The 11,030-nt window shown below is 39.1% G+C and overlaps 1 long non-coding RNA gene across 1 annotated transcript in view; it reads left to right on the forward strand.

Moving 5' to 3' along the window:
• The window catches only part of LOC108300512, a 91,254-nt gene that overhangs the window by 14,585 nt on the left and 65,639 nt on the right, over positions 1-11,030 (forward strand). The window lies entirely within an intron of this gene.

The following is an 11,030-nucleotide window of genomic DNA, read 5'->3' on the forward strand; positions in this document are numbered from 1 at the left end:
AAGTTTGCATGCATTGACTGCTTCAATGAGCTTCTGGCAGCCAGTGGCTGAAAAGGTGATATTCAGCTTCATTTTGATCGCCTCTGAGGTGCCATGAAAGAGAGACCTAATTTCTGCTTTCATTTTTTATTTCTATTTTTATTTATTTATTTTTTTCTGAGAAAGGGTCTCACTCTGTCACCCAGGCTGGAATGCAGTGGTTCAGTCTTGGCTCACTGCCATCTCTGCTTCCCGGGTTCAAATGATTCTTCTGCCTCAGCCTCCTAAGTAGCTGGGACTACAAGAGCATGCCACCACGCCTGGCTAATTTTACATTTTTTGGTAGAGATGCCGTGTTGGCCAGGCAGACCTCAAGTGATCCACCTACCTTGGCCTCCCAAAGTGCTGGGATTACAGGCGTGAACCACTGCCCGGCCACATTTTTTTTTTAAATGCAGAATTTTGCAGATCTGATGTCATATTAGAAAAACATTTTTGATGGTAGTAACATTAAACACTCCAGGCATTTGTTGTTCATGAGTTGCTTCAAGATAACTTTTGTTCCTGTATGCTTTCCTTAGGAAAGTAAGATTTTATCTGTCTCTTTATTGCTATCTATGTAGTAAACAAATGATTTGATGAGTGAATGGTTGGAAGGACCAAGTAAGTAGGGAATTTTCTTCTATGTCTCTCTAGAGCCTGGTATCACAGATCATATCAAGCTATATTGTAATTGTTGCTTACCTGTTTGTTTTTTTCACTAGCCAGAATTCCTTATGAGCAGACTATTCTAAGCAGAGTATCTGGTAAATAGTTCTTAACTTTTTGTTAAATAAATGAATGGTATATTGGTAGAAACTATTGACATTTTATATTGTCATATACATAATGGGCATAATTGGTAAATATTTTTAGAATTGAATAAGCTGGAAGTTTTAAGGCTTAAATTTTAGCCCTAGTGCTATTACTATTTAGTTGAGTCATGTTCATCTTTGGGCTTCAATTTCTTTATGTGTTAAATGAATCCTTGGACTGGATGCTTCCTGAAATTGCTTCTACCTCTTTTATATCTAGACTCTTTTCAATGCCAAATGAGTAAATACTATTAATGTAGAGAAGGAAAAAGATCATTATGGGGTGTTGAGGTTTGGAAAAGCTTAGTGGTGGAATGGTGCTTTCAGTGATGGGGCAGGGAGAGTGGTGGTTTGGAACTCAGGAGAAAAGGGAATGAATGCTGAATGGGCAAAATTTTATTAGCACGGTTACTAGGGTGGGAATATACAAAATATATTTGGGCTATAGTGAATATATTGATCTTAGTAGAGGGATAGTGAGATGTGAGAGTGTAATGAGAAATGAACTTGGAAATATAGCATGGGGACAGCCTGGAGAGCCTTGAATGTCAATCAGTCTTTATCTTTTGAGGAATAGCAAGCCGGTTTTTTTTTTTTTTTTTTTTTTTTTTTNTTTTTTAAGATAACCAGCTGGACAAAGTGAGAAAACTATTTGCAAAGCTACTGCAGGAATCTAGACATGAAGTGATGGGTGCCTGGACCATGGGGATGGCCATGGAAATAGAAGGAGGAAGGAGAATAGAGCTAATTGTGCAGTGCCCACCGTGGTGTCAGGCATTTTGCTAAATAATTCTTACATTACCTCATTTCATCCTCATAACCACCCTGCTGGGTGAATGTATTAGTTATCTACTGCTGCATAACAAATTATCCACTATATAATGGCTTAAAACAGCACAAATTTATTTTCTCAGTTCCATGCGCCACTTCTGGCTCAGGGTCACTCACAAGGTTGCAGTCATCTCGAGGCTTGACCAGGAAGGCTCTGTCTCCCAGCTCACTCCCATGCTTGGTGGTTAGACTGAGGCCTCAGTTCTTCCTTCTGTTTCTTGTGATGTGGGCCTCTTCACATGGCATCTGCCAACATGACAGCCTGCTTCAGCAGAGTCAGCAGGCAAGTGGGCAAGGGAGAGTGCCAAGATCGAAGGCACAGTCGTTTGTAACTGAATCACTTTTTATGTATTTTGCTCCTTAAAAGCAAGTCACTCCATCTGGTCCATACTCAAGGAGAAGGGGTTATACATATATTGCTAATGTGTACATTTTGATGTGGAGACAGCAGGAGGTAAGGCTGGAGAGGTAGGCAAGGAGTGTATATCATGACCTTTTTGAAGCCAGGGAAGTAAAGCACATTTCATTTTGTGGGAGTGAAGTACCAGAGAAGCAGCTGTTGTTTACAGTGGGAATTGTGGAGTTTGTGAGTGGTAGAGAAAAGAAATCTTGGAAGCACAACTCTTGAAATTAAAACCAGTTCTAAGGTGAGAAGTTAAAAAATACCACCATAAATAAAAATAAATAAATAAATAAAAAATAAAAAAAATACCACCATATCTCTCTGAACATAATGACCAGAGCTGACCTATCATTTTATTGCCCCAATTGATGTAGGAACCACCAGCAGGTTATAACAACAGCCAGGATGCTTTGATCAATTGGGTACACGTGGCCATTAATACATTAGACCTATGATAAATGATCTGTTTGGCTTTTTAAACTCCAAACTTTTAAATTCCCTCTGGAATTGAAACTATCTTAAAGATGGGAAACAGCTTGTGCTCATTTTACTTTTGTTATGTCTGGGATATTCCTAGCCTCCCTTGCACACAGAAAAATCATTGTTAGTTTCACACAATTTAACTTTATAGCGAGGTTCTGCTGCAAGACACTTCTGGAAAGTGTCCCAGATAAACACCGTTAAAGTCTCCACATAGCTGCAGAGAGAACTGCTGTTGCCATAAAAGTAAGGGAAAGTGGTTCTTGCATTGGAGGTTTTTCAAAGCAGCATTTCCGCTTTCAAGTAGCTCATGAGTTGGCTTGTTCCCTTCAAAAATTGACTCCCCCATTTCCACCAGTGATTTGCAACTATTGAGACAAAAGAATATACATATATATATATATATATATATATATATATATATATAATTATACTTTAAGTTCTGGGACATGTGCAAAACGTGCATGTTTGTTATATAGGTATACATGTGCCATGGTGGTTTCTGCACCCATCAACTTGTCATCTACATTAGGTATTTCTCCTAATGCTATCCCTCCCCTAGCCCCTACCCCTGACAGGCCCCGATGTGTGATGTTCCCCTCCCTGTGTCCATGTATTCTTATTGTTCACCTCCCACTTATGAGTGAGAACATGCAGTGTTTGGTTTTCTCTTCCTGTGTTAGTTTGCTGAGAATGATGGTTTCCAGCTTTTTCCATGTCCCTGCAAAAGGACATGAACTCATCCTTTTTCATGGCTGCATGGTATCCCACAGTGTATATGTGCCACATTTTCTTTATCCAATCTATCAATGATGGGCATTTGGATTGGTTCCAAGTTTTTGCTATTGTGAACAGTGCTACAATAAACATACATGTGATGTCTCTTTATAGTAGAATGATTTATAATCCTTTGGGTATATACCCAGTAATGGGATTGCTGGGTCAAATGGTATTTCTGGTTCTAGATTCTCGAGGAATTGCCACACTGTCTTCCACAATGGTTGAAGTAATTTACACTCCCACCAACAGTGTAAAAGTGTTCCTATTTCTCCACATGCTCTCCAGCATCTTTAGTTTCTTGACTTTTTAATGATTGACATTCTAACTGGCGTGAGATGGTATCTTATTGTGGTTTTGATTTGAATTTCTCTAATAACCGGTGATGATGAGCTTTTTTTCATATGTTTGTTGGCCGCATAAATGTCTTCTTTTGAGAAATGTCTGTTCATATTGTTTGCCCACTTTTTGATGGGGTTCTTTTTTTCTTGTAAATTTGTTTAAGGCCCCTGTAAATTCTGGATATTAGCCCTTTGTCAGATGGACAGATTGCAAAAATTTTCTCCCATTCTATAGGTTGCCTGTTCACTCTGATGATAGTTTCTTTTGCTGTGTAGAAGCTCTTTAGTTTAATTAGATCTCATCTGTCAATTTTGGCTTTTGTTGCCATTGCTTTTGGTGTTTTAGTCTTGAAGGCTTGCCCATGCCTATGTCCTGAATGGTATTGCCTAGGTTTTCTTCTAGAGTTTTTATGGTTTTAGGTTTTACATTTAAGTCTTTAATCCAACTTGAGTTAATTTTTGTATAAGGTGTAATGAAGGGGTCCAATTTCAGTTTTCTGCATATGGCTAGCCAGTTTTCCCAACACCATTTATTAAATAAGGAATCATTTTCCTATTGCTTGTTTTTGTCAGGTTTGTCAAAGATCAGATGGTTGTAGATGTGTGGTGTTATTTCTGAGGCCTCTGTTCTGTTCCATTGGCCTATATATCTGTTCTGGTACCAGTACCATGCTGTTTGGTTACTGTAACCTTGTAGTATAGTTTGAAGTGAGGTAGTGTGATGCCTCCAGCTTTGTTTTTTTTGCTTAGGATTTTCTTGGCCATATGGGCTGTTTTTTGGTTCCATCTGAAACTTGAAGTACTTTTTTCCAATTCTGTGAAGAAAGTCAATGGTAGCTTGATGGGGATAGCATTGAATCACAAATTACTTGGGTAGTTTGGCCATTTTCACGATACTGATTCTTCCTATCCATAAGCATGGAATGTTTTTCCATTTGTTTTTGTCCTCTCTTATTTCCTTGAGCAGTGGTTTTTAGTACTCCTTGAAGAAATCCTTTACATCCTTTGTAAGTTGTATTCCTAGGCATTTTATTTTCTTTGTAGCAATTGTGAATGGGATTTCACTCATGATTTGCCTCTCTGTTTGTCTGTTATTGGTGTATACAAATGCTTGTGATTTTTGCATATTTTGTATCCTGAGACTTAGCTGAAGTTGCTTATCAGCTTAAGGAGATTGTGGGCTGAGATGATGAGGTTTTCAAAATATACAATCATGTCATCTGCAAACAGATAATTTGACTTCCTCTTTTTCTACTTGAATACATGTTATTTCTTTCTCTTGCCTGATTGCTCTGGCCAGAACTTCCTATACTATGTTGAATAGGAGTGGTGAGATAAGGCATCCTTGTCTTGAGCCGGTTTTCAAAGGAAATGCTTCCAGCTTTTGCCCATTTAGTATGATATTGGCTATGTGTTTGTCATAAATAGCTCTTATTATTTTGAGATATGTTACATCAATACCTAGTTTGTTGAGAGTTTTTAGCATGAAGGGGTATTGAATTTTCTCGAAGGCCTTTTCTGCATCTATTGAGATAATCGTGGTTTTTGTCATTGGTTCTGTTTATGTGATGGATTACATTTATTGATTTGTGTATGTTGAACCAGCCTTGCATCCCAGGGATGAAGCCGACTTGATCATGGTGGATAAGTTTTTTGATGTGCTGCTGGATTCAGTTTGCCAGTATTTTATTGAGGATTTTTGCATCGGTGTTCATCAGGGATATTGGTCTGAATTTTTTGTTGTTGTTATTTTTGTGTCTGTGCCAGGTTTTGGTATCAGGGTGATGCTGTCCTCATAAAATGAGTTAGGGAGGAGTCCCTGTTTTTCTATTGCTAGGGATAATTTCAGAAGGAATGGTACCAGCCCCTCTGTACTTCTGGTAGAATTCGGCTGTGATTCTATGTTGGACTTTTTTCATTGTTAGGCTATTAGTGCCTCAATTTCAGAATTTGTTATTGATCTATTCAGGGATTCAATTGCTTCCTGGTTTAGTCTTGGGAGAGTGTATGTATTCAGGAATGTATTAATTTCTTCTAGATTTTTTTTTTTTTTTTGAGACGGAGTTTCGCTCTTGTTACCCAGGCTGGAGTGCAATGGCGCGATCTCAGTTCATCGCAACCTCCGCCTCCTGGATTCAGGCAATTCTCCTGCCTCAGCCTCCTTAGTAGCTGGGATTACAGGCACGTGCCACCATGCCCAGCTAATTTTTTGTATTTTTTTAGTAGAGACGGGGTTTCGCCATGTTGACCAGGATGGTCTCGATCTCTTGACCTCGTGATCCACCCGCCTCGGCCTCCAAAAGTGCTGGGATTACAGGCGTGAGCCACCACGCCCGGCCTTCTTCTAGATTTTCTAGTTTATTTGCATAGAGGTGTTTATAGTATTCTGTGATGGTAGTTTGTGTTTCTGTGGGATCAGTGGTGATACCCCTTTATCATTTTTTATTGTGTTTATTTGATTCTTCTCTCTTTTTTTCTTTATTAGTCTGGCTAGTGGTCTATGTATTTTGCTAATCTTTTCAAAAAACCAGCTCCTGGATTCATTGATTTTTTTGAAGGGTTTTTTGTATCTCTGTCTCCTTCAGTTCTGCTCTGATCTTGTCTTCTGCTAGCTTTTGAATTTGTTTGCTCTTGCTTCTCTAGTTCTTTTAATTGTGATGTTAGGGTGTCAATTTTAGATTTTTCTTGCTTTCTGCTGTGGACATTTGGTGCTATAAATTTCCCTTTAAACATGGCTTTACATGTGTCTCAGATTCTGGTACATTGTGTCTTTGTTCTCATTGGTTTCAAATAACTTATTTATTTCTGCCTTAATTTTGTTATTTACCCAGTAGTCATTCAGGAGCAGGTTGTTCAGTTTCCATGTAGTTTTGCAGTTTTGAGTGTGTTTCTTAATCATGAGTTCTAGTTTGATTTCACTGTTGTCAGAGACACTGTTTGTTATGATTTCTGTTATTTTGCATTTGCAGAGGAGTGTTTTGCTTCCAATTATGTGGTCAATTTTAGAATAAGTGTGATGTGGTGCTGAGAAGAATGTATATTCTGTCAATTTGGGATGGAGAGTTCTGTAGATGTCTATTAGGTCTGCTTGGTTCAGAGCCGAGTTGAAGTCCTGAATATCCTTGTTAATTTTCTGCCTCATTAATCTGTCTAATATTGAAAGCAGACACATAAACCAGTGGAACAGATTAGAGAACCCAGTTGTAAATTCATGCATTTATAACCAACTTATCTTTGACAAAAGCACCAAAAACTTACAATGGGAAAAGTACAGTCTTTTCAATAAACAGTGCTGGGAAACGGGATAACTATATGCAGAAGAATGAAACTAGACCCCATCTCTCAATATACAAAAAAATCAAATCAAAATGGATTAAAGAGTTGGATCTAACACCTGAAACCATGAAACTACTAGACGAAAGCATTGGGAAAATACTTTGAGATGTTGGTCTGGGCAAAGATTTCTTGTGTAAGACCTCAGAAGCACAGGCAACCAAAGCAAAAATAGACAACTGGGATTACGTCAAGCTAAAAAGCTTCTGTACAGCAGAGGAGACAATTAACAAAGTGAATAGACAATCCATAGAATGGGAGAAAATATATGCAAACTATTCATCTGACAAGGGATCAATAATAAGAATATATAAGCAGCTTAAGCAACTCAATAGTTAAAAAAAATCAAATTTAGTAACGGGCAAAAAATTTGAACAGACATTTCTCAAAAGGAGACATATAAATTGCCAACAGGTATAAAAAGGTGTTCAGTGAATCATCAGAGACATACAAATCAATATCATAATGTGATATCATCTCACCTCACTTAAAATGGCTTGATCAAAGAGAAAGGCACTCACAGATGCTGGAAAGGATGTCAGAGAAAGGGGATCCTCATACACTGTTAGTGGGAATGTGAATTAGTACAGCCACTATGGAGAACAGTATGGAGGTTTGTCAAAAAACTAAAAATAGAACTACCATGTGATCCAGCAATTCTACTTCTAGACACATATCCAAAAGAAAGGAATTCAGCATATCAAAGAGATATCTGTACTCTTATGTTTATTGCAGCACTATTCACAATACCCAAAATATGGACTCAACCTAAGTGCCCATCAATAGTTGAGTGAATAAAGATAATGAGCATCTACACACATGATGGAATATTACTCAGCCCCCAAAAGGACAAACTTCTGTTACTTGCAGCAACATGGATGAAATTGGAGGCCATTATATTAAGTGAATTAAACCAAGCACAGAAAGACACATAATAGCATGTTTTCATTCATACGTGGAAGCCAAAAAAAGTGGATCTCATGAAGATAGAAAGTAGATTGGTGGTTACTGGAGGCTGGGAAGTGGGGGAAGTGAGGAGGATGAAGGGAATAAAAGAATATAAATATATTTGTTACCACAAAATTGTACGCTTAAAAATGGTAAAGATGGTAAATTATATATATATATTTTACCTCAACAAAAAAGATTTTCAGGGCCAGTGCATGGCTCACACCTGTAATCCCAGCACATTGGGAGGCTGAGGCAGGCAGATCACCTGAGGTCAGGAGTTTGAGACCAGCCTGGCTAACACAGTGAAACCCCGTCTCTGCTAAAAATACAAAAATGAGCTGGGGATGGTGGTGGTCACCTGTAGTCCCAGCTACTTGGGAGGCTGAGGCAGGAAAATTGCCTGAACTCAGGAGTTGGAGGTTGTAGTGAGCTGAGATGGGCCACTACCCTCCAGTCTGGATGACAGAGTGAGACTCTGTCTGAAAAAAAAAAAAAAGTTTTTAAAAAGCTTACCTTTTTTTTTTTTTAAATTTTTTATTTATTTTTTGAGACAGGGTCTTGCTGTGTCACCCGGGCTGGGGTGCAGTAGTGGCACCATCATAGCTCATTGCAGCCTCAAACTTCTGGACTCCTGTGATCCTCCTGCCTCAGTCTCTCTAGTAGCTAGGACTACAGGAGTACCAAATCTGGCTAATTTTTAATCTTCTTTCGTAGAGATGGGGTCTCACTGTGTTGCCCAGGCTCCAAATTCGATGTCAGATACAGGAAACTCAACAAACTCCAAGTAGTATAAACTCAAAGAGATGCGTAAGACACATTATAACAGCAGCTATCATTTATTGAGCAGTTATTACTACTACTATTAATGCTACTGTTATTATTACAAACTAACTCAGTGAAGCGGGACAGGTGTTGTTATCCCACATCCTTCAGTCAGGTAAGGGCAGGGCTGACTTTGAGACGTTGTGGTTAAATGGGAGAGCACAGTCCTTGGAGCAGGTCTGTACTCCTGCACTGCCTTTCACTAGCTCTGTGATCGAGGCCAGTCGCAGAAATTCTCCAAACTTCAATTTTCTATCTTACTTACTACTTTGTTTATTTATTTAGAGACAGAGTCTAGCTCTGTCATGAAGGTTGGAGTGCAGTGGTGGAATCTCGGCTCACTGCAACCTGTGCCTCCCGGGTTTAATTCTCCTCCCTCAGCCTCCTGTGTATCTGCAACTACAGGCATGCATCACCACACCTGGCTAATTTTTGTATTTTTGTGGAGACAGGGTTTCTCCATGTTGGCCAGGCTGGTCTCACACTCCTGACCTTATGTGATCCACCCGCCTCGGCCTCCCAAAGTGCTGGAATTACAGGCATGAGCCACCATGCTCAGCCTGAATTTTTTTAACTTTTAAGAATGTGATAATAATCAGGCAACGTTCAGGGCAGTGCATTTTTGTGAGGACTTCACATGTGGCATGTACATGCGAGAGCATGTAGCAGCGTTAGCACATAGAAGGTGTTTCTGAATGCATAGCTTTGTGAGGGAATGATGCAATGATGATGCGCTGGGGCAGAGATCTTTGTTTTGCTCCAGAGCCCAGAACGATATCTGGTGTGGTGCTAAGTAAATATTTGTTGATAAATTAGCCTGAAGCAACAAGGGATAGCTATTACCTAGATCAGAAAAGTGCTGTTTTTATGAATTACACTGCAGTAAAATTCCATATATATATATATATATATTTTTTTTTTTTTTTTTTTTTTTTTTTTTTTAGGAGAGATGTTGGAAATGTTAACAAAAGCAGCAACTTTTGGGATACAAAATTTAGGATCTTTCTTATGGTATTTTGTAGCAACAGTAATGAAGCATAAGGTAAATGCTTAGTAAATGAACATTTGTAGGCTTTTCCTCATCCCACAAAATGACTCAGCCTTTTGGCTGGGGCCACTTGTTGTTCTTGCATCAGAGCTGATGTGGAGTCAACTATGGGGAAGCATTTCAGAAGAGATTAGGAGCACGCTACTTCCCTGAGCCCCCACATTAGTAGATCAATAATCTTAGGAAAATTAGTTGTTTAGTTTCTTCTGGTATTTTTGGATGCTCCAAAAGAATCACAACCAACCCGTCTCTTAGGCAGTTACTTAAGCAAGCATATATGACTAACCAGACTGTGTATTTACATAGGACACATATTATATTTCAGTTACAAACACCAGAGAGTGATAGGTATCATCAAGGTATCCTAAGTGGAGAGCAAAGAGTAGAATTGGAATTCTTACAAGGTGCACAATTTTAGGAATCAGCAAAGAATTGGCATCCTGGAATTTAGCATCATTATTAAAAGAAAACTTTGTTGCTTATTACAAGCTTATTCCTGGAAATACCACGTTTCCTTCCATTTGTGCATTGCATTATGCATATCTTAAATAGGGAGTTGAGTTCAATCTCTCTCTCTCACTGAAAGACCCTGTTGCAGTGGTCCCTTTACACAAATATATATGTATAGAAGCAGGTGTTGTTATCCCACATCCTTCAGCCAGTTAAGGGCAGGGCTGACTCTGAGGCATTGTGGGTTAACAACACTGCCTATACACACAAACATATTTTGCCCATTTTTTTCTTTCTTTTTTTTTGAGATAGAGTCTCACTTTGTTGCCCAGGCTGGAGTGCAGTGGCGTGATCTCCGCGCACTGCAATGTCTGCTGCCTGGGTCCGAGCGATTCATTCTCCTGCCTCAGCCTCCTGAGTAGCTGGGATTACAGGTGCCTGCCACCATGCCCGGCTAATTTTTGTATTTTTACAAAATACAACAGGGTTTCACCATCTTGGCCAGGCTGGTCTTGAACTCCTGACCTCACTCGCCTTGGCCTCCCAAAATGCTGGGATTATAGGCATGAGCCACTGTGCTCAGCCTATTTTGCCCATTTCTTAATGGAAATTACTATTAGGGGGAAAATGACAAGTTTGCACTTGAGGGAAATGAAAATTGAGATAATTTTGCCGTGAAGTCTGGTCTTGAAAACACACACACACCATTTGATTGGTTCTTTAATACTCACACACAAATACATACAATTAGACAAAATTCC

Source organism: Cebus imitator, unplaced genomic scaffold (genome assembly GCF_001604975.1).
Source record: "Cebus imitator isolate Cc_AM_T3 unplaced genomic scaffold, Cebus_imitator-1.0 Scaffold28, whole genome shotgun sequence".
Classification (NCBI taxonomy): Eukaryota; Metazoa; Chordata; class Mammalia; order Primates; family Cebidae; genus Cebus; species Cebus imitator.